Source organism: Delphinus delphis, chromosome 2 (genome assembly GCF_949987515.2).
Source record: "Delphinus delphis chromosome 2, mDelDel1.2, whole genome shotgun sequence".
Taxonomy (NCBI): Eukaryota; Metazoa; Chordata; class Mammalia; order Artiodactyla; family Delphinidae; genus Delphinus; species Delphinus delphis.
In genome coordinates, this window is record NC_082684.1 from 120,286,609 (window position 1) to 120,311,213 (window position 24,605).

The window sequence follows — 24,605 nt, forward strand, 5'->3', positions numbered from 1 at the left end:
ATTATCTGTCTTTGCTGTTCAAATTTTTCAGTAATTTTGGTGTTGTCAGCATGATACTTCATCATAAAGGTTGTAATGGTTTTTCAGCTTTTCACCTAATGATTTTATCAGTCATCAATCATTGCTTTATATCAGTTATTTCTTTGGGGTTGTGAAGTGGTGATATTTTAAGTCTACCATTCTTTCTTCATCTAGCTGAAATGTATCTCTAAAGAAGGACTTTCTCCCATCAACTCTGTGGTACCTTGAGATACAGTTTGTATGTGAAAGTCAGGATGAATGAATCTTTCCCTTATTTTAATTATTTCATTTTCTGAAAATGGATCAATTCCCTAGCATCTTTCAAAGGTGACCGATAAAGTGTGTCCTTTTAATATTATTGCTCATTCATGAATTTTTACTTTTTTATTTCTGATGCTAAAATTATTCATCTTTTGCCAGCTGAAGCCCCTTTGGGTTGGTTTCTCTATCTTTTGACATAACCCCAGGAGTCTTTGATAACATCCTTGCTTTCTGATGTGACAAGATATTCCAGGCTCCTGTGGTCCAGTTCCTGTCCCAGACCTGCCATCTCTCATGATTTAATTCTCTAGTGTATATTTTTGTCTCCTTTCTCATTCCAGATATTGTCCGTACTTTTGCTACCCCCACCCTCGTTTCTTATTTTTTTGATCAATCTGTCAATAAGATTGTTTCATGAGTCCTTTGAAAGAAGCAGCTTTGGGTTTTGTTGTTGCTTTTTTTAGTGTCTTTGCTTTCTATTTATTTTTTTCCAACGAAAGATCTCACATTTATTACTGAGCCAACCCACTAGTGCAGAAACATTGAAACAAAGAGGAAAATTATTTTCCCAATAAAACACATCCAGCTGTCCAAATAGTAGTGGTTTTCAGAGTGATATGGTTAAGATGCACATGACCTTGATACAGCAAAAATACGCATGCCATTTCATGTGTGATTCCTTATAGACCCAGATTGGGTCTTCTCCAATGTCTTCTCTTGGAGTTGTACCTGATTTTATTACATTTTCATCTGAATCCACTGGAGAATAAGACGATTCTGCTTCTGTTTCTTGGCCAGGAATCGCTTGATCCTGAAAGTCTTGGGAGAGGACAGGGTGAGGAACAGAGTTAACCACACACACCAAGATGGCGGACAAAAACTCTTTGGTTTCTATTTAATTAATTTTTTTTTTTTTTTGGCTGTGCCATGTCTTAGTTGCAGGATGTGGGATCTTCCTTGCCACCTGGGGGATCTTTGTTGTGGCATACGGGCTCTTAGTTGCGGCATGCGGGATCTAGTTCCCTGACCAGGGATGGAACCCGGGCCCCCTACATTGGGAACGCAGTCTTTTTTTTTTTAAGTTTAACATTGGAGTGGTTTATTATATTAGAAAGCTTCTGTAAGTCTCAGAACGTTAATTCTTTTTTTTTTTTTAGCATCTTTATTGGAGTATAATTGCTTTACAATGTTGTGTTAGTTTCTGCTGTATAACAAAGTGAATCAACTATATGTATACATATATCTCCATACCCCCTCCCTCTTGTGTCTCCCTCCCACCCTCTCTATTCCACCCCTCTAGGTGGTCACAAAGCACGGAGCTGATCTCCCTGTGCTATGTGGCTGTTTCCCACTAGCTATATATTATACATTTGGTAGTGTATATATGTCAATGCCACTCTCTCACTTTGTCCCAGCTTACCCTTCCCCCTCCCCATGTCCTCAAGTCCATTCTCTACATCTTCATCTTTATTCCTGTCCTGACCCTAGGTTCTTCAGAACCTTTTTTTTTTTTAGATTCCATATATATGCGTTACCATACAGTATTTGTCTCTCTCTTTCTGACTTACTTCACTCTGTATGACAGACTCTAGGTCTATCCACCTCATTACAAATAGCTCAATTTTGTTTCTTTTTATGGCTGAATAATATTCCATTGTATATATATGCCACATCTTCTTTATCCATTCATCTGTTAATGGACCCTTAGGTTGCTTCCATATCCTGGCTATTGTAAATAGTGCTGCAATGAACTTTGTGGTACATGATTCTTTTTGAATTATGGTTTTCTCGTATATGCCCAGTAGTGGGATTTCAGGGTCATATGGTAGTTCTATTTTTAGTTTTTTAAGGAACCTCCATACTGTTCTCCGTAGTTGCTGTATCAATTTACATTCCCACCAACAGTGCAAGAGGGTTCCCTTTTCTCCACACCCTCTCCAGGGAACACAGAGTCTTAACCACTGGACCACCAGGGAAGTCCCTCTATTTAATTAATTTTTGCTTTTATCTTTATTTTCTTCTTTTTCCTAAATTTACTCCTCCCCTCTTCAACTTCTTGAGTAGTATGCTCTAACTTCTGAGAACCCATCTTTTTTTCAACTTGAGAATGTTTCTTATTTATTTGAGTACATGGTTCTGGAATTCTTATTAGACACGTTTTGAAAAACATCAAGGATCATCTTCCATGTCTCTTTAATTTTTTTGTCTGTACTTTAACTTCTTTGTGTCTTGCTGCTGCACCCTCTGCTTGGTTTTCCACGTTGCTGATTTGTCCTCTAGCTCTCTCCATTATACTCTGCCACCCACTTACTGTGTTTTACAGATCAACTCTTTTGTTTTAATCTCCTAGCTTTTCAGTCAATTCTTGTGTATGGATGCTGCGTCCTCTTGTATCTCTCCAAGACGTCAGTCATATTTATTCTAAGGTCTTGTTCTTGCTTTACTAACACTGGTACTAGATGGAGATGGGACCCCGAGATTCTGGAAAGCCAGAACCCGAGATCCTGCTTAGGGGGGCTCAGGCACTGACTCGGTCTTTTCCTCCCAGATGAGAGTAGTGGTTGCTGATAGCAAGTTAATCATCAACCAAAGAGTCCAGAGTTTGTCCACACTCCCTTATCTCGGTGACTGGGTTATTTGTGTAGGTTTTCCCACTGAACAGTAATGTAAGGGTGCAGCAAGAGATACAGGCTCTCAGATCTGGAAAGACCCTACCTTGCCTAAGCATTGTCACTGTCAACTGCTGACTTCCCCTTGGGAACTCTGAGGCCCAAGGGGGAACTGCGGTGGGATATGCCTCACCCTCTCCTGCCCTGGGGGGGTCAACATGCTCCCAGTGGCACTGGGTCCTTGGCTAAATAAGCAGAGAACTCAATTTAGCTTCACTTTCTGTGTGTAGGGATGGGGGTGGGGAGGGGTCTCTTCCTGCCCTGCTTGCAGGCTCTGTTATCGGAATTGGGTGCTTCTCCTTTATGGCATTCATCTTCCTCAAATGTTTGTGGGTACATGGTTGGATGTTGACCTTTGTGTTTGGGATTCCCCATAGCTGTCTGTGAACGCAGTTTTGGTCAACGCAGCCTGCAGATAGGGGGGCAGGGAGACTGCAGTGGACTGTCCTGGGGGTGCACCCAGAGTATGTCTTCTGGGTGGGGGACTCCACGAGCTGCCTGAGTGTCACCCACCACCTAAAGTTCCACACTTCCTCTCTAGTGCACAGGGGGCAGAAACCTCTTCCCCCCACTGCCTGGCGCAGGCTGGAGAAAGGCTTACTGTGAGTTTCCCCTCCGAGCAGTCCCCCTGCTGGTGGCTCTAGGGGCCTTGCTTCCCCTATGCGCTCCAGGCAGCCTTGGAGCACTCCTGAACCTTGCCTACCTCATGCACGATGGTTTCTGGACCTATTAGGTCTCCTTCTTGTTTTCTGTGTTCACATGGCTTGTTGAGTTTGGTATATATATATAAATAAATAACTTTTAAGGACTTGGGGCAGGAGGTTGTGGCTACAGCCAGGGCTCAGCCTCCTGTCTGGATCCTATCTCAGCCTGCTGTCTGGATCCTATCTCCCAGCATCTCCTTGGCATCTCTGAGGTGTGCAATTTGCAGGAGAAACTGAGTGATGGTGTCAAGGATGTGGACTTTGCAGTCGGAAGGAGCTGGGTTCAAATCCTGGTCCCTCTGCACCCCAGTCCTCATCTGTAACACAGAAATGGTTAGAATCTGTTTGCAGAATGCTTAGCACCATGCGAAGTGTGCATGCTTGGTAGTTACTCAGTAAATTATGTAGCCTCACCTGGACTCTAGTTCTGTTAACTGAAACTGATAATAATATTACACTGATAAAAATGGGGAGGTCCTTAAAAATGGGAGGCCTTTGATTTTATTGGGCTTGAAGCCATAGAAAGCATGGAATTTACAACGTGTCCAGTCCTCATTTTCGAATGTGTCTATCACTGAAATGTGATGACCCCTAATCTAATCATCAAAATTGTTTTAATTAAAACTGTTTAAATTTTAATTGAAAATGTTTTCATTAAAGTCAAAATCTTTCCTTGCCTTATCTTCAGAATGCTTTTTTGGACCAGATTAGCAAAATCTGTTTGTTTCCTACTAAAGCTTGAAGTTCTAATACTCATGAGTATCTTTTAAATGTTCAGCTGAAAACTGTCCATAAGGAGTGCCTTGAACTCATCGAGAAATAGTGACGGCTGAGTCAGGTTTCGGTGGGCAAAGGGCCACAGTAGCAGAACCCAGGCATTCTTGGGATGTTTGCGGTTTCTGAGGAATCATGGAGCTTCTTGCTTTAATGATCAGAATATCACTCATAAAAACAAAGGGCCATATTGTTGTCTGGCCAGGGTTTGTATTAACTGAAGAAGTTTGTACTATGTGAGTGGGCATTTCCATAGAGGAAAATAGCTGTGAATGTGGCAATCACAGAGCGGTCTGGTCCAACTCAGCCACAGGCTACAAACCCAGCCACAGAGGAGTGCGGCACCCAGGAATGTAAACTCTTGCTCAGACTGAAGATCTTCTCTGCGTTTTTGTCTCAGGGCAAAGGGGTGAGGCTGCAGGCGTTTGCTTCTGTTAAGCATTATCCTTTATGCAGATACATTTGTGGTGTTTGCTTTTAACTTTTCAGCGGCCACGTTGTAATCACCCAAGGGCTTCCCTTCAAATCTACGAGTTAAATACATCAACTCATAACTCTGCGAGCTACAGAGGACCCCTGATCCTGGCTTGTTGCTTTTTTTGGTTTGCCTGCTTTGGGATTTAGAAGGCAGATGGCAGTCCCTGTTTTGAGGCAAATCAGCTGGAGTCAATTTTTGTTGTTTGAACTCAAGGGTGTGTATCTCTGCCTGAAGACATGCAGAGGAAAAGGCAGAGCAAATGACTTCATGTATTTTTCCTTGCCAAGATCTTAAAACTTTAGTTGTTTGAATATAGTCACACAGCTCAAAAACCATTCTTTGATTTTTACATCCCTACAGAATGTCTTTATGTGTATACAAGCAAAACAAATATAGATTCTTATTTTCCCTCTTTTATACAATGTATAGCTGATCACACACACAGTTCTGTACCTTGCCTGTTTCTTTCACACATTCGTGCTATCATCATCATCATTCTTTTGACAAATGCACAGAATTCTATTGTGTTGTACCTCAGTTTATGTAAGCAGTCTCCTTTACTGGACATTTGGGCTATTCTTAATATTTTGTTACAACAAAAAATGCTGTGATGTCTTTTCACATGTATACAAGCATATCTACGCAATAAATTCTCAAAGTGATGGGTCAAAGGACATATGCTTCTGAAAATCTGCCAGATAGTGCCAAATCACCCTCCATGGGAGTTTTTCCTGTTTACACCCAACCTCCACAATGTATGTGCTTGCCTGTTTCCCTATAGGCCTGACAACAGTGTTTGTTATCAAATTTTTGGTTTTTCCTAATCTGATGTGTGAAAAATGGTGTCTCAGTATAGTTTTAATATGCATTTCTCTTATGATAAGTGAGGCTTAGGTATGTTTTAGTGTGTGTAAGAGCTGGTTATATTTACTTTTTTTGAACTCTCTCTTCATATCTTTTGCTTATCAACCTCTAGGACTTCATTGATCTTTCCTTATCTTTCCTAGGAGCTCTTCGCATTGACATTGTATCTAGTGGGTAACTAGATGCCCTATCCAGATCAATTTACAAGCCCAGAAGAACTGAAATGAGAACTTTGAATGTCCAAGGGGCTATAAGTAGAAATGTTTTGCTTTTTTCTTAATTATTGAATTAATATAAATTAAATGTACACTGTCTAGGGGAATTCATGATAAATATACAGGATCGTATGAAGGAAACTTTAAGAATATTTAAGTAAATCTGATAAGGGGTAAATATCCAAAATATATAAAGAACTCATACAACTCACTATAAAAAAAAAAAAAAACCTGATTAAAAAATGGGCAGAGGACCTGAATAGGCATTTTTCCAAAGAAGACATACAGATAGCCAACAGGCACATGAAAAGATGCTCAACATCACTAATCATCAGGGAAATGCAAATCAAAACCACGATGAGATACTACCTTATACCTCTCAGAATGGCTATCATCAAATCATCAAAATGTCTACAAATAACAAATATTGGCAAGGATGTGGAGAAAAGGGAACACTTGTGCACTGTTGGTGAGAATGTAAATTGGTGCAAACACTATGGAAAACAGTATACAGGTTCCTCAAAAAATTAAAAATAGAACTACTATATGATCCAGCCATTCCACTCCTGGGTTCATATCCAAAGAAAATGAAAACATTAATTCAAAAAGATATATGCACCCCAATGTTCACAGTAGCATTATTTACAATAGCCAAGATATGAAAGCAGCTTAAGTGTCCATCAATAGATGAATGGATAAAGAAGATGTGGTATATATGTACAATGGAATATTACTCACCCATAAAAAAGAATGAAATTTTGCAATTTACAACAACATGGATGGACCCGGAGGGTATTATGCTAAGTGAAATAAGTCAGACAGAGAAAGACAAATACTGTATGTTTTCACTTATATGTGGAATCTAAAAAAATAAAACAAACAAGTGAATATAAGAAGATAGAAACAGACTCACAGCTACAGAGAACAAGCTAGTGGTTACCAGAGGGGAGGGTGTGGGGGGAGACAAGATCAAGGAAGGGGAGGAAGAAGTATGAACTACTAGGTATAAAATAAATAAGATACAAGAGTGTAATGTACAGCACAGGGAATATAACCAATATTTTATAATAACTTTAAATGGAGTATAATCTATAAAAATCTCGAATCACTATTATTGTACACCTGAAACTAATATAATATTGTAAGTCAGCTGTACTTCAATTTTAAAAATGACAAATAGTCCTCTTGTATAGGAAGACAACATTGTAAATATGTCAATTCTCTACATGTTGATTTTATAATTCAGTGCACTTGCAGTTAAAATACAAACAGGATTTCTTTTTAGAACATGAACAAAGAATAATAAATTCTACCTAGAAAAATAAGCATATAAGAATAGCCAAGAAGATTCAAATGAGGAGGAGGTCAGTTGAGAGGAGGGCAGAGTAGTTCCATCATATGTTAGAATTATTACAATGCCATAGTAATGAAATGTGTTGGAGAGTAGAAATGGAAAGGACAGGGAAAGCAATGGGACAGAGTAGCAACTCAAAAATAAGCCAAAATGGGACTTCCCTGGTGGTCCAGTTGTTAAGGCTTCACCTTCCAATGCAGGTTTGATCCCCGGTTGGGGAGCTAAGATCCCACATGCCTCGCGGCCAAAAAAAAAAACAGGTCCAAATGCACATTGCTTTTGCTTTACTATTTAGGATTTCAAATTAGTCCAGAAAAGAAAGTTTACTTGGCAATAGGACAAAAATAACATATTGCTTTCTCACTTCCACACCAAAATCAATTTCAGATGAATCAAATATTTAAACATAAAAATGAACACCATTAAAAGTCTATGAAAATGATAAATTAAAATAATTTTGGAGGGAGAGGGACTTTTTCCTAAGCACAGCACAAAACCCAGATATCATAAAGGAGAAGATTAATACAATGATTACATAACAGTTAGAACTATTCTGTAGAAAAGCCTCTCAAGTGACAACCAACAAATAGGTAAAAACTATCTTCAACATATACCACAAAAAGCACTGGCAAATCAATGATAGAAAGAATATTACAATTTTCAAATGAACCAAAAAATAGAGTTTAGTTCATTGAAAAAGATAGATGATGGGTAAACATGAAAATATGCCGAATGTCATTCATATGGAAAGAAATGGAAACCAGAACCAATTATGAGATATGTTATTTTGCTTTGCAGATTGGAAACAATCAGGAAGTTTGATATTATTTAAGGCAGCAAAGATATAACTTATGCTGTTTTTCATATTTTATTTTAAACTAATATTGAGTTGATAATTAAGTAAGGATATAATTGATGCAACTTTTGGAAAAGCAAATTGGCAATCTTTATAAAAATCAAGGCTGACTATATCCTCTGCTCCTTCCACTGCTAGGAATTTAACCTGGAGATACAGTTCAGGTGAGAAATGCACAGGTAGGGATGTTCAGCACAGCAGTGAAGGGGATTACACAGAACTAGACATGCCCTAAATGTCCATCAATGAGGACAAAGGGCTACCATGAAAACAGGTATGATGGATCTCCATGTGCCGACACAGAACTTTTAAGTGAGGGAAGCAAGTTGTAGAACATAATCATAGTATATTCCATTTGTTAAAAAGGAAGAAGAGGAGAAATGAATATATATGTGAGATTCAGGGAAATCACTCATAACCTCTGTATTCCAAGGAAACTCCAGCCTGGAATCTTAAAACAAAATCAAAAAGAAGTTTAAATCTTTACTGAAGTTTCTCAACAGGACATCCACAGGGAATTCCATTTAAAGCATACAGCTAAGCCTCTGAACTCGTTTGCCCAGATCTTTCCCAGAAGTTCACAGAATGCAGTCTCTATCCTCAATCTCTAATCTTGTATTCTCAAGAGACCTCCAGGTATTTCCCCCAAAGCCAACCTGTCTTGTCTTGGTGAGTGTATGTCTGTCTGTCTGCCCTGCTTCTGCTCTTTCCAGTGCAGATACCTCAGCAGCCTGCCCTGACCGCCCTGCACCAGAAAAGTGCACTCTGCCTAGGAGAATGAGGAGATAGAGGCAGGACACCTCCTTGCAGGTTTTCTCCTCACCGTCAGTACTTAAGGATGCATGGAGATTATGGACGGGCATGGGGAGAATCCTTGGCAGTTACCCATAAGTACAGGGCGTGGGCCTCTCCCTCTTTCAGGAACCACAAGTGCTGCACTTGTTCTTCTGCACTGTGCCAGAGCTGCCACTTTGGGGCATAATTCAGGCTCCTCATTTGCCCTCAGCTGAGCCTCTGCCTTCCCAGCTCTAGGATGGGGTGAGCAGACCCAGCACACAGGGTCATTGGGGGCTGGGATGTTGTGTGTCCCATCCAGGGGGGAGGTAATGGGAGCTGCCCTGAGAATCACAAAACAGTAGGAGATGACGCCCCAGTATATAGAACTCTTTCTCTTTCCTTCTTACCTTCGCATAGGACTCTGATTACAGAAGTCCCATAGTTTCTGTAGCCAGTTCTCTATAGATGGACATCTAGATTGTTTCCCCTGCAATAATGATGCAATAAATAATCTTGTGTAGACATCATTTTGCATTTTTGCTGTTGTATCTTTGGCATAAATGTCTAAAATACAGAGTGTTGGGCTGAGGGAAAATACAGATGTAATTTTGCTAGGTATTGGTAATTCCCCTCCATGGAGGCTGTGCAATTTTGTATTCCCTCCAGCAATGTAAGAGCATGCTTCTTTCATCATATTAACCCTTTGTCTGTAATATAGGGTTTTCTTTTCTAATTGGTCATTCTAATTTTCCTTTCTCATTTGTCATTTGTCCTTTTATCTAGTCTGTGTGTTTTAGGACACATAGAGTTTTGTGGAGATTTTTCTTTATGTGTTTAAATTGTGTTTGTCCATAAAACAAGCCTCAATAAATTTAAAAGGATTGAAATAAAACAAAATATGTTCTCTGACCACAGTGGTATAAAATTAGAAATCAATAACAGAAGGAAATTTGGGAAATTCACAAATATGTGGAAATGAAACAACATGCTCCTAAATAACCAGTGAGTTAAAGAAGAAATCACAAGGGAAATTAGAGCACACATTGATATGAATGAAAACAAAACACAACATGCTAAAACTTAGAGGATGCAGGTAAAGCAGTGCTTAGAAGGAAATTTATAGCTATACCCACCTATATTAAAAAAGAAGATCTCAAATCAATATCCTAACCTTCCATCTTAAGAAACTAGAAAAGAAGGAACAGATTAAACCCACAGCAAGCAGAGGGAAGAACAAAGATTAGAGCAGAAATAAATGAAATAGAGACTAGAAAAACAATAGAGAAAATCAGAGAAATCTACCAAAAGTTGGTTCTTTGAAAAAAATATTTACAAATTTTCACTTAGAATGACCAAGAAAAATAAGCGACAAGGCTCAGATTACTAAGATCAGGAATGAAAAGGGGACATCACTGTCAACTGTACATAAATAAAAAATAATTATAAGAGAATACTATGGACAGTTGTACACCAACAAATTCAGTACCTTAAATGAGGTGGATAAATCCTTAGAAAGACACAAACTACCTAAACTGACTCAAGAAAGAATAGGAAATCTGTACAGACTTATAACAAGTAGAGAGATTGAATTAATAATTTTAAAAATGCGCCACAAAGAAAAGCCAGGCCCAAATGACTTCACTGGTGAATTTTATCAAGCATTTAAAGAAGAATTGGTGGAAAGGAAAATCCAGAAGGGCCTGAAGGTGTCCTTCTCTTTTACCAGGAGAATTCTGTGCCCTGTGGCCATCCTGAATGATATTGCAGATGGGCAAGATTAGAGTGAACCCCTCCCTCACTGACACACAGAGAGCTCTGGAAGCCCAGTGAGTTGAATCCAAGAAGTTGTTAATGAGCACCTACTATGTGCATGGCACAGTGCTAGGGACACACGATGCTGACTGAGTATCTGCAGGCCCAGCTTGCCGGCACCACCAAGCAGAAGGGAGGCAGACAGATCCTCACAACAGGGGTGGTCCCAGTCAGGCCAGGTGCAGACAGAGGGAGGAGAAGGAAGCCCATGGGAAGGGCCCCAGGGCTCCCTGGGGGGTAGCATCCATACTGGGCCTGGAAGCAGGGAAGGGGTGGGGCTCCTTCCAGGAGGGAGAGACACAAGAGTGAAGGCTGAGGGAGCCTGAGGTCCACAGAGAAAGTGGGGGTGCAGTGTCAGTGCCTCACAGTTGCCTGGAGTTGGGGGGAAGGGGACAGGCATTATGGAAATAACCCCCATTTGTGTGCCAGTCCTTTTATTTTGGGGAGCATGCATTTTTCAGCATTGTTATATGTGTCATTTTTTGTTTGGGGATTTTGTTTTCGTTTCTGTTTTTCACAAGAAGATGACAAGATTCAGACATCTCAAATACTTGCCAAGACCATGCAGCTGTTGAGCAATAGACTGGGACTTGAACCCAAGTCTTCTCATTTTAGTACAGTTCTATTTCTGTTGCCACGTGTGTTAGCATGGTTCACAGTTCTCAGTAAAAGACACGACTGGAAAAATCTTGGTGCCTCATCCTAAATTTCCCTCTGGATTGAGATATTTTCTTCTTTCCTTGTGTCCATCTTTGCCCAGAGGAATTTGGATTTAGTTAGAAATTTCACGTTGTTAATCTGAAAGATGTATTTTAAAAAACTATTTTTCCATTATAGCAGTAACAGAGAAATAACTGGAAAATAGAGGAAATGGGGAAAAGATAACCTCAAATTCCATCACATGAGAAAAACCAAAGTTATCATCTGGGGTCTTTCCTTCCGGTCAGTTTCCTGTGTTGTGGGGTCCCTCCATGTGCTCGATGTGATAAGCATTTTAATGCATTTAATAATTTACAAAACCACCATTCTTTGCTATACTAAGCCATGCAGAAATCAGCATCTTTATGCATGTTTCCTTTTGTTTTCCTGCATAGTGCTTTTTTAAAATAAATTTATTTATTTTTAGCTGTGTTGGGTCTTCGTTGCTGCGCATGAGCTTTTGCTAGTTGCGGCGAGCAGGGGCTTCTCTTGTTGCGGAGCACAGGCTCTAGGCGTGTGGGCTTCAGTAGTTGCAGCACGCAGCCTCAGTAGTTGTGGCTCGCGGGCTCTAGAGCGCAGGCTCAGTAGTTGTGGCACACGGGCTTAGTTCCTCCGCGGCATGTGGGATCTTCCCAGACCAGGGCTCGAACCCGTCCGTGTCCCCTGCATTGGCAGGTGGATTCTTAACCACTGCACCACCAGGGAAGTCCCTGCATAGTGCTTTTTAAATGTATAGAATTATTCCCTTAGTCACTTCCCTGGAAGCAGGATTGCAGTGACAGAGGTTGGCCCAGCCCTCAGTGGGCCCAGCCCACAATCACCTCCCCAGAGATCAGAGTATGACTATTTCTTTTTATATCTTCAGATTGCACCTTTTTATATTATGTGAGTATTAAATAAAGGAACTGTCTTACTTCTGTGATTTTTGTTTCCTCAGAAGGATGGTTCATCTTTCTTGACCAGGTCAGTGTCTGTTGACCATCCCAAGTCTCTCGAGCGTGGCATTTGTTGTAGATGTTTAAAAGTAAAATCTGGACTTTCCTGGTGGTCCAGTGGTTAAGACTCCGCACTTCCACTGCAGGGGGCACAGGTTTGATCCCTGGTCGGGGAACTAAGATACCACATGCCGCACGTCACAGCCAAAATAAATAAATTAATAAAAATTTAAAACCCAGTCTTCTTTAAAAAAAAAAAAAAGTAAGATCTGGGATAAACAACAAGGTCCTACTGTATAGCACAGGGAACTATATTCAATATCCTGTGATAAACCATAATGGAAAAGAATTTTAAAAAAGAATGTGTGTATATATATGTATAACTGAATCACTTTGCTATACAGCAGAAATTAACACAACATTGTAAATCAACCATACTTCAATTACAAAAAAAAAAGTAAAATCTGGGAAGAATACAGCTTCACACTCTAGCTCTTCCTGCCTGTCTCATCAAGGTGTGTCCTCAGGCTCTAGCTCAGCACATAGTAAGTATTGTTTATAAAATGAATGAGCAATAAATAAATGAATTTTTGGGAGAGGAACTAAGTGTTGGAAAGAATTCATCTTTGTAGCTCTGTATTTCTGTGTCTCTCTTCCACTGCTACTGAATTCATGGAGGATCTGTTTTTTCCATCTAATGAGACAGAATCATCTCACCTTTTAGTTCCTACATGTTTGCCAAGGACACTACATTCTGAATAATTGCCCCATGTTTGGTTGGGCACACCCAGCCTGGGAAGTAAGGGGTTGGACTTTGACGACAGGTGCCCAGGGTTCAAGTCCCAGCTCTGCTGTTAGGAGCTGGGTGGAGGCACTTTCACCAATCACCTGGAGCACTGGTCATCTGGTGGAAAGTGGTGATGAGAACCCTGCCTTGCATGGGTGTTGGGAGGAAGGCAGATGTATGCAGGGCGTTTCTTATAGCATCTGGCAGTACTCAATAAATGGTACCAATTACTGATATACTAAATGTTATCATAGACCATTTTATCTTCTCTTTTAAAGTCCATGACACCTTTGCCAGTTATTTTCTGGGAAATTTTCTTGTTCTCTTTATTTCCAGAGCAACTGAGTCAAGACTTGGTATACCCAAGAGTTGCTTTAGCTTGAATAATACCATCAAAGGACTAGTTCATTAAGTCAGACTGAAAGTAGTCAACTTTGTTCTGGATACACTTCATCATTTTCTTTTTCTTAATTTCAAAATCAATACAAACTGATGAGAAAAAGGGAAAGATATTGGCAAACACAGAAAAACACAAATAGAAAAAAATCTCTGATCATTTCACCTGCTGCTATCATGTACTTGTGTTCCTCAGCTTTTCTTTCTAAACAGAGAGAAACAGACAGACTAAATTTTTGTAAACAAAAATAATAGACTATACTCATTAGAACTCTTCTTTTTTCCCAAAATAAATTCTTTCACTTTGCCTATTTTCAAATGACATCAACCAATCTTCTGTATTATATATTTTTTCCATTTTTCACTGTCTGTGTTCCATATTCTATTCTTTTAGCTTAATATTGTATAAGTCTTTTCTGTACTTTTCCTTAGTCTCCATTATCATCAGTTTTAATGGCTGCATGGTAGCTCCTCATTTTGAAGTATCTTGAGGTTCTACTATTTTCGTCGGCTCAGGCTGCTATAAAATTGCCACACACTGGGTGCCTTAAACAACAGGCATTTACTTCTCACGTCGGAGGCTGGGAAGTCCAGGATGAGGTACTGGCTGATTCTGTTCTTGGTGAAGACCCACTTCCTGGTTGTGGATGGCCATCTTCTCATCGTGTCCTCATGTGGGACAGAGAAGTAAGGTCTCTGTCTCTTCTGGGAGGGCACTAATCCCATCATGGCAGCTCCACCTTCATAAGCCAGTCAGTTCCTGGAGACCCACCTCCTAATACTATCATACTGGGGATTATGGTTAACATGAAATTTAGGGGGACAAAACATGCAGTCTATCTCAAGTATTAAACTGGAAAGAAGAGAGACACAGATGTAGAAAATGGACGTATGGATACAAGGGGGGGGGGAAGTGGGGGTTGATGAATTGGGAGATTGGGATTGACATATATACACTACTATATATAAAATAGGTAGCTAATGAGTGCATACCGTATAGCACAGGGAACTCTACTCAATGCTCTGTGGTGACCTAAATGGGAAGGAAATCCAAAAAAGAGGGGATGTATACATTTAGCTGATTCACTTTGCTGTACAGCAGAAACTAACACAACATTGCAAAGCAACTATACTCCAATAAAAATTAAAAAAAAAAAAAAAAAGAATGTATAGGGGAATTCCCTGGTGGTCCAGTGGTTAGGACTCAGTGCTTCCACTGAAGGGGGCACAGGTTCGATCCCTAATTAAGGAACTAAGATCCTGCACGTTGCAAGGGGTGGCAAGCCCCCCCGCCCGCCCCAAAAAAAGATTGTATATATTGTATAACTGAATCACTTTGCTGTACAGCAGAAATTAACACAACATTGTAAATCAAGTATACTTCAATTTAAAAATGTTTCCTATGGGAAAAAATAATAAACTGGAAAGAAGAATAGTAGGATTTCTATGGGCTCTAGGGTCACAAAGACTTGCTGCTGTCACTCTTGCCCCTGCTCCTTGCCAGCCTGTCACTGTGAAGTGTCTTCATCTTGGCCTCCGTCATCTGTAAAATGACAGCCATGACACCTACTCATAGTGTTGCTGTTGATACCGACCAGGGTTCTTGGCCTTCCTTAATCAATAGAAATTGATCAGAGGCCAGACAAGAAATTCAGCAAGACTTTATTGGGACCTCTGATGCAGCAGTGGGGAGCAAGAACAAAGAAGAGTTTCCCTTTCTTGCTCTGCTCCCTGGGGGGGGGGGGGGGGGTGGCGAGCTGGTCCCTTATATGGGGTGAGGGTAGGGGTGTGTCCAGGAGTTCAACAGGAGGAGTGGCTTAGGTGTTTTGCCCACCTCTTTGGTAGCATTGTGTGCAAGGGGCATGCGCAGTACCCTGCTTTTGCTCCCTGCTCCTCAGAAGTGGCAGTTAGCTTTTTTGGTCTTTTTGTATCTTTTTGTCCATAATTTGCCCCAAGTACACATGCACACAGTTATTTTTAGTCCCTTATAGTTTCTTTGTATTTTGTAACTCCAGAAGACATATGTCCAGGTGCAAGCATTGCAGCACTACAGCAAAGGGTCCCAGTCCCAGCCTGTCTCAGTAAGCCTTCCCACATTGACAAGTGTACAGTTTTCACCACACTCTGGCCAGCAATGAATATTAGAACTCATTAAATTTTTCGCTGTGTCAGGTGGACATAACATGGAATCTTAATAATTAATTGTATGTTTTGTTTCTAAAGAAAACTGCACTTTCATGTGCGATTTCCCTCTGCACAGCCTGCTCATAGGTATAACCGCCCATGCCCCTTTTATTAACAAAAATTTATTTCCAGTGATTTGGTGAGAATATCCACAGAGAAGTTTTACATCTGTGCTGGGAGGCTTTGCTGGTATGAGAAACGCTCAGCCTGCGTGGCTGGAGCTCTGCTCTACGTGAGCCGTGAGCGAGGCCCCTGGTGAATGCCACTGCTATCTTTGCTTTCTTTTCTGATGCTGGGTCTGATGGCCCAGCTTGATGGGACTGAGCACCAGCCATCTGGAGTCAGTGAGGAATTACTGCCAAGAGTCACCCTGGGGTCATGTCGCCCTCTACACCCCCCCAACCTCTGCCTCTTCCCCGAAGAAATAAAGGGTTGGATTTCACCGTAATGTGACCCAGAGATGAAAACTGCTGCTGAGGCTAAACCCTAGAGTGACAGCTGGCAAAGAAAGAAGCATCCTTCTTGCTGGAGGCCGGTAAGCCCAGGGCAACAGTGGGTGAGCCACTGCAGTGCCAGGAGGGCGTCACCTCTGGGGAGGGACAGCCCCCAACCCCCGGGTTTGGCCACACAGGGACTCGATGGAGGATGGCACAGGAAGGTCATTAAACAATTATGACCAGGTCAGTAGCATCCTAAAGTTTACTCTTGTTTATTCTGCAGTGAATTCTGGGTTGTTAGGTATATGTTTACCTTTTGCTACTCTATTGATGGAGGTAAATGTAATTTTTGAAAAAGTATATATTCAAGTAAAACGTTAGTGTCTTTTCCAGGATGTACAGAAGATGCCACAGATTTTGAATCAAGAGAGAGCATTTGCCTTCTGTCATGCATGCGTTCTTTGACGGGGACAAGAGAATTAAATGTATAATATATATACGTAAGAGACCAACATTTAGAACTGTTAGAATTAAAGTCACTTTCATATTACCTCTCCATTGTCCTAGACTCGTAGGAAAAAAGCGGTAGGGAGAGAATTTTATTCTGATTATTAGGTTGGGAGGGATGAGTTAACAAACACTGTTCTAGAAGAAAAGGGAAGAATGTCTCCTTAGGATTTAAGGACAGAACAGACTCAGAATCAGCAGACAAAGGAGGACTCTCTTTAAGATGGGGAAGGCCACAGTGAACTATTAGTGTAAGTGGCATGGCTTGTATAGCCAGACATCATTCTATAACATTCATGGAATTCTGCTTTATTACTTTCCCAAAATAAAGGAGAATAATAATTTCTGTTAGTTTTCCTGTAGTCAGAATAATTTGTTTTTCTACAACTTGAATTACAGAAATAACATTTAGAGATTGAGTTATTAGCAACTAAAAACATTTCTCCTAGAAATGGCTGAATATGTGAAATATACAGTGTTACTGAAAGTATTTTTTTATAAATAGAATATTAAATTGAAAGTGATTATCAAGGACTAAATGATGTTCTGGTTTCATAGGTTTTTAAATATTTTTTAACCAAATACTTTTTCACATAATGAACTTTTAATTTACTGTCCGTGTCCAGCATATTTAAATACCAGGCTGTGTAGATATTAACATTTATCACCCACCAGGAATATGTTCACTTATCACCTCACAGCTTACCCTAAATATTTCTTGTATTCTTGTAGAGTAAGTCTACATGTGCTGAATCCATAATGCTACTCATTCACTACATTTATAGCTTCCCCTCACTCGTTCTTGCTTCTAATTACTTCTAATTGACACTTTCCTAAAAACAAACAAGCAACACTGACCAAACCTTAAAAATAAAAATGAACTGTGCTAATGGTTTCCCTTTCTCCTAGTTTTTTGTTACCTTTTTGTTATGCATATTAACTTTACATTAATTCAAGATATAGAACCATCACCCAAACAATTAAGATGCCTGGTTGTAGTATATATATGTATATGGAATTTTCATTGCTATTTAGGAAAATAATTACACCTATTGTAATAAAGAACAAAAAGGATTTTTTTAAAAATTTGACACTGAATCATTCTAATGTTCTACTATTATTTTCTTACTAGTCCTAGTTACTTGTTTGCTACATTAATATTGTATTGAAATAGAGTAAGTTTGGGGGGTTATATTTTTAGTATGAATTTTAAGGCTGTATGAGCAAAATATTTAGAACTGTGATGTTTTACTGTGTAAAACAGTATAATTACAGATAATGGTTGATTAATAGGCACAAATAACTAAATAATCTCAAATAGTATACATACATACAATTACCCCGATTTAAGTTTAAATCAAAGGACACCAATTCTCAAATATAAAACTGTAGTATTTTTGTAAAAAAAAATTACTATTAAAGTAAATATTTACCTCCAAGAAAAGGTGTTTCATGGTGGGGAGGAGGGGTTCTGCCTTACATGATGTATCTCTGTACTATTTAATTTTTTTCAATGAGAATGTATTCTTTTATTACTTATCTAACTTCTTTAAAGTTTTAAATAAAGCAGTCATATAATTCCATTACAGGGAATTTAGGAAATAAAGAAAAATCTTTTCTAATCCTATCACTAATTCCCCCCAGCCCATCATTAATACTTATCATTAGCATTTTGGTCTTTTTTTTTTTATTTAAATATATGTTAACCATTCTCTTTATGATTTCAGGAAATTAAATGAAGTTAGCAGAGTAAATTAAATGCACATGCATTACCTGATGTTTTCCCATAATGTCTTTCCAACAATTTGATTGGACCAGACCCCCCAGCTCTTGGGTCAGTGAGAGTGTACATGTGTTGTCCATGCAACTTAAGAAAATCAGATTCAAACTGAAAACACCACAGCATTAAATATATATATATATATATATATATATATATGTAAATAGAACTGAGCAGAGTCTTGTTTCTTAGTATGTCATTTATTCCACATATGTTGCATTATTTATAAATCAAGTTAAAGTAAAACCACCCTTGTAATTTCACATGCATCCTATGTCCTTGGTTCTACCTTCTCAGTGTTGCTTAACTTGGGCATAAAGGTGAACTTTTTAAATTTATGTTCCTAACGTGAACAGAAGAGGTTACTTTATACCTCCTCACACACATGCACCTGTCTTTTACAGAGATAAGGAGGATATTTGTTTAATTCTGAAAGATGAGCAATGACATAATTAAGTGCCTCTTCTGATGGATGACGCAGCCGTGGATTCTGCCTTCTTCTTACCCTGCCAATGGCTTCTCCCTGCAGCTGACTCTCAAATGTCTTAGTCTCTGACTGTTAATAATTAATGGGGACTGTTAGTGTGTGATGGGATATGAAACTGCCTTATTCACATGTATAACCACTTACACACTAAGCCCTTTTTTGATACGCCTTTCCAAAAATGCATAGCCAAAAAAAAAAAACCAGTAATCTCCATTCAGACACAACAGTCTTGTATTGGTGTTTCAGGAAGGATGCAGATTGTGCGTGACACTTATGAAATCCACTTAACATGGCTTTTCAGAATGGTTGCCTTTGAAATAGTCATGGCTTAGAGTGAGCTGTAAAGACCCTGGATGGTATCAAGGGGCTTCACTGTAAGCAACTTGTCTTTCCCTTTTTCCAGAGCAGGATTTTTCTGGGTTGGTGGTGGAGCTCGTTCAGTATGCCATATGGCAGGCCTTCCATTTAGGGTATGTTATTCTGATTCACTTCTCCCAATATTTTGTTATGAAAAATTCCAAACATACAGTGAAACTGAAAGAACTGAACCATGTACATCCATATACCCACCACCTAGATTTTACCATTAACATTTTCTAAAATTGCTCTCATTTCTATCTGTTCTTCTATCCATCCATCAATCCATTATTTTTAATGCATTTCAAAGTAAATTGGAAATATCTGTATTTTCACCCTCAAGTGCTTCAGTATTCATATTATTGACTATAGTTCAATATTATTTATAATTTTTTAGGTAAAGTTTATATAAAGTAAAATGCACATACCTTCATTAGACTATTTGATAAGTTTTGACAAATACCAACACCTGTGCACTAAAAACATCATCAAGATAAAGAACCATCACCCAAACAATGTCCTCATGCCCCTCCGCTGGTAAACTTCATGACTGTTCCCACCCTCAGGACCCACTGTTCTGATTTTTTTCCCACCACTGATTAGAATATAAATGGGATCATTTTGTGCAGTCATTCTTTCACTCGGCATTGTGTTTTGAGATTCCCATCAATCATTTCATGGATCAGTAATTTATTCCTTTTGATTGCTGAGTAGTTACTATACCACAGTAGTTATTTATTCATTCTCCTGTTGTTGGACACCTTTGCTATTTACAGTTTGGAAACACCATGAATAAAGTTGACATTCTTGGATATATTTTTTACACGTATTTTTCTTGGGTAAATACCTAAGAATAGAATAAGTGAGTCATAGGGTAGGTATATACTTAGCTTTGTAAGAAACCACCAGACTTGTTTCCAAAGTGGTTGTACCATTTTAGACACAAACAATAAGGTATGAATGTTCTTGTTGCTCCATATCCTCACCAAGTATTGTCAGTATTTTTAAATTTTAGTGATTTTGGTGGGAGTGTAGTGGTGTTTAACTTGCATTTTCCTAATGACTAATGATACTGAGCTTTTAGAATATCTTCTGCTGTTCAAATCTTTGTTCATTTTTAACTGGGTTGTTTGTCCTTTATTATTGACTTATAGGAGTTCTTTCTTTTCTTCTTTTTTTTTTTTACATCTTTATTGGAGTATAATTGCTCCACAATGGTGTGCTAGTTTCTGCATTACAACAAAATGAATCAGCTATACATATACATATGCCCCCACATCTCTTCCCTCTTGCGTCTCCTTCCCTCCCACCCCCACAGGCGGTCACAAAGCACCGAGCCGATCTCCCTGTGCTATACGGCTGCTTCCCACTAGCTATCTATTTTACGTTTGGTAGTGTATATATGTCCATGCCACTCTCTCGCTTTGTCACAGATTACCCCTCACCTTCCCCATATCCCCAAGTCCACTCTCTAGTAGGTCTGTGTCTTTATTCCTGTCTTACCCCTAGGTTCTTCATGACATTTTTTTTTCTTAAATTCCATATATATGTGTTAGCATATGGTATTTGTCTTTCTCTTCCTGACTTATTTCACTCTGTATGACAGACTCTAGGTCCATCCACCTCATTACAAATAGCTCAATTTCGTTTCTTTTTATGGCTGAGTAATATTCCATTGTATATATGTGCCACATCTTCTTTATTCATTCATCCAATGATGGACACTTAGGTTGCTTCCATCTCCTGGCTATTGTAAATAGAGCTGCAATGCACATTTTGGTGCATGACTCTTTTTGAATTATGGTTTTCTCAGGGGTATGCCCAGTAGTGGGATTGCTGGGTCGTATGGCAGTTCTATTTGTAGTTTTTTAAGGAACCTCCGTACTGTTCTCCATAGTGGCTGTACCAATTCACATTCCCACCAGCAGTGCAAGAGTGTTCCCATTTCTCCACACCCTCTCCAGCATTTATTGTTTCTAGATTTTTTGATGATGGACATTCTGACTGGTTTGAGATGATATCTCATTGTAGTTTTTTTTTTTTTTTTTTGCGGTATGCGGGCCTCTCACTGTTGTGGCCTCCCCCGTTGCAGAGCACAGGTTCCAGAGGCGCAGGCTCAGCGACCATGGCTCACTGGCCCAGCTGCTCCGCGGCATGTGGGATCCTCCCGGACCGGGGCACGAACCCGCGTCCCCTGCATTGGCAGGCGGACTCTCAACCACTGCGCCACCAGGGAAGCCCCCTCATTGTAGTTTTGATTTGCATTTCTCTAATGATTAATGATGCTGAGCACTCCTTCATGTGTTTGTTGGCAGTCTGTATATCTTCTTTGGAGAAATATCTATTTAGGTCTTCTGCCCATTTTTGGATTGGGTTGTTTGTTTTTTTGTTATTGAGCTGCATGAGCTGCTTATAAATTTTGGAGATTAATCCTTTGTCAGTTGCTTCATTTGAAAATATTTTCTCCCATTCTGAGGGTTGTCTTTTTGTCTTGTTTATGGTTTCCTTTGCTGTGCAAAAGCTTTGAAGTTTCATTAGGTCCCATTTGTTTATTTTTGTTTTTATTTCCATTTCTCTAGGAGGTGGGTCAAAAAGGACCTTGCTGTGATTTATTTCATAGAGTGTTCTGCCTATGTTTTCCTCTAAGAGTTTGATAGTTTCTGGCCTTACATTTAGGTCTTTAATCCATTTTGAGCTTATTTTTATGTATGGTGTTAGGGAGCGATCTAATCTCATACTTTTACATGTACCTGTCCAGTTTTCCCAGCACCACTTATTGAAGAGGCTGTCCTTTCTCCACTGTACATTCCTGCCTTCTTTATCAAAGATAAGGTGACCATATGTGCGTGGGTTTATCTCTGGGCTTTCTATCCTGTTCCATTGATCTATCTTTCTGTTTTTGTGCCAGTACCATACTGTCTTGATTATTGTAGCTTTGTAGTATAGTCTGAAGTCAGGGAGCCTGATTCCTCCAGCTCCATTTTTCATTCTCAAGATTGCTTTGGCTATTTGGGGTCTTTTCTGTTTCCATACAAATTGTGAAATTTTTTGTTCTAGTTCTGTGAAAAATGCCAGTGGTAGTTTGACAGGGATTGCACTGAATCTGTAGATTGCTTTGGGTAGTAGAGTCATTTTCACAATGTTGATTCTTCCAATCCAAGAACATGGTATATCTCTCCATCTATTTGTATCATCTTTAATTTCTTTCATCAGTGTCTTATAATTTTCTGCATACAGGTCTTTTGTCTCCTTAGGTAGGTTTATTCCTAGATATTTTATTCTTTTTGTTGCAATGTTAAATGGGAGTGTTTTCTTGATTTCACTTTCAGATTTTTCATCATTAGTATATAGGAATGCCAGAGATTTCTGTGCATTGATTTTGTATCCTGCTACTTTACCAAATTCATTGATTAGCTCTAGTAGTTTTCTGGTAGCATCTTTAGGATTCTCTATGTATAGTATCATGTCATCTGCACACAGTGACAGCTTTACTTCTTCTTTTCCGATTCGGATTCCTTTTATTTCCTTTTCTTCTCTGTTGCGATGGCTAAAGCTTCCAAAATTATGTTGAATAAGAGTGGTGAGAGTGGGCAACCTTGTCTTGTTCCTGATCTTAGTGGAAATGCTTTCAGTTTTTCACCATTGAGGACGATGTTGGCTGTGGGTTTGTCATATATGACCTTTATTCTGTTGAGGAAAGTTCCCTCTATGCTTACTTTCTGCAGGGTTTTTATCATAAATGGGAGTTGAATTTTGTCGAAAGCTTTCTCTGCATCTATTGAGATGACCATATGGTTTTTCTCCTTCAATTTGTTAATATGGTGTCACGTTGATTGATTTGTGTATATTAAAGAATCCTTGCATACCTGGAATAAACCCCACTTGATCATGGTGTATGATCCTCTTAATGTGCTGTTGGATTCTGTTTCCTAGTATTTTGTTGAGGATTTTTGCATCTATGTTCATCAGTGATATTGGCCTGTAGTTTTCTTTCTTTGTGACAACCTTGTCTGGTTTTGGTATCAGGGTGATGGTGGCCTCGTAGAATGAGTTTGGGAGTGTTCCTCCCTCTGCTATATTTTGAAAGAGTTTGAGAAGGATAGGTGTTAGCTCTTCTCTAAATGTTTGATAGAATTCATCTGTGAAGCCATCTGGTCCTGGGCTTTTCTTTGTTGGAAGATTTTTAATCACAGTTTCAATTTCAGTCCTTGTGATTGGTCTGCTCATATATTCTATTTCTTCCTGGTTCACTCTCAGCAGGTTGTGCATTTGTAATAGTTTGTCCATTTCTTCCAGGTTGTCCATTTTATTGGCATAGAGTTGCTTGCAGTAATCTCTCATTATCTTTTGTATTTCTGCAGTGTCAGTTGTTACTTCTCCTTTTTCGTTTATAATTCTATTGAATTGAGTCTTCTCCCTTTTTTTCTTGATGAGTCTGGCTAATGGTTTATCAATTTTGTTTATCTTCTCAAAGAACCAGCTTTTAGTTTTTTTGATCTTTGCTATCGTTTCCTTCATTTCTTTTTCATTTATTTCTGATCTGATTTTTATGATTTCTTTCCTTCTGCTAACTTTGGGGTTTTTTGTTCTTCTTTCTCTAATTGCTTTAGGTGCTGGGTTAGGTTGTTTATTCAAGATGTTTCCTGTTTCTTAAGGTAGGATTGTATTGCTATAAACTTCCCTCTTAGGACTGCTTTTGCTGCAACCCATAGGTTTTGGGTCGTCGTGTCTCCATTGTCATTTGTTTGTAGGTATTTTTTTATTTCCTCTTTGATTTCTTCAGTGATCACTTCATTATTAAGTAGTGTATTGTTTAGCCTCCATGTGTTTGTACTTTTTACAGGTCTTTTCCTGTAATTAATATCTAGTCTCATAGCGTTGTGGTCGGAAAAGATAGTTGATACAATTTCAACTTTCTTAAATTTACCAAGGCTTGGTTTGTGACCCAAGTTATGATCTATCCTGGAGAATGATCTATGAGCACTTGAGAAAAATGTGTATTCTGTTGTTTTTGGATGGAATGTCCTATAAATATCAATTAAGTCCATCTTGTTTAATGTATCATTTAAAGCTTGTGTTTCCTTATTTATTTTCATTTTGGATGATGTGTCCATTGGTGAAAGTGGGGTGTTAAAGTCCTCTACTATGAATGTGTTACTGTCGATTTCCCCTTTTATGGCTGTTAGTATTTGCCTTGTGTATTGAGGTGCTCCTATGTTGGGTGCATAAATATTTATAATTGTTATATCTT

The 24,605-nt window shown here is 39.1% G+C and overlaps 1 protein-coding gene and 1 pseudogene across 1 annotated transcript in view; one reads left to right on the plus strand and one right to left on the minus strand.

The window, feature by feature from the left end:
- LRRK1 (leucine rich repeat kinase 1) overlaps nucleotides 1-24,605 on the plus strand; it is a 123,112-nt gene that overhangs the window by 17,264 nt on the left and 81,243 nt on the right. The gene's annotated exons all lie outside the window — the stretch shown is intronic.
- LOC132421186 (large ribosomal subunit protein eL39-like) lies at nucleotides 963-14,265 on the minus strand (annotated as a pseudogene).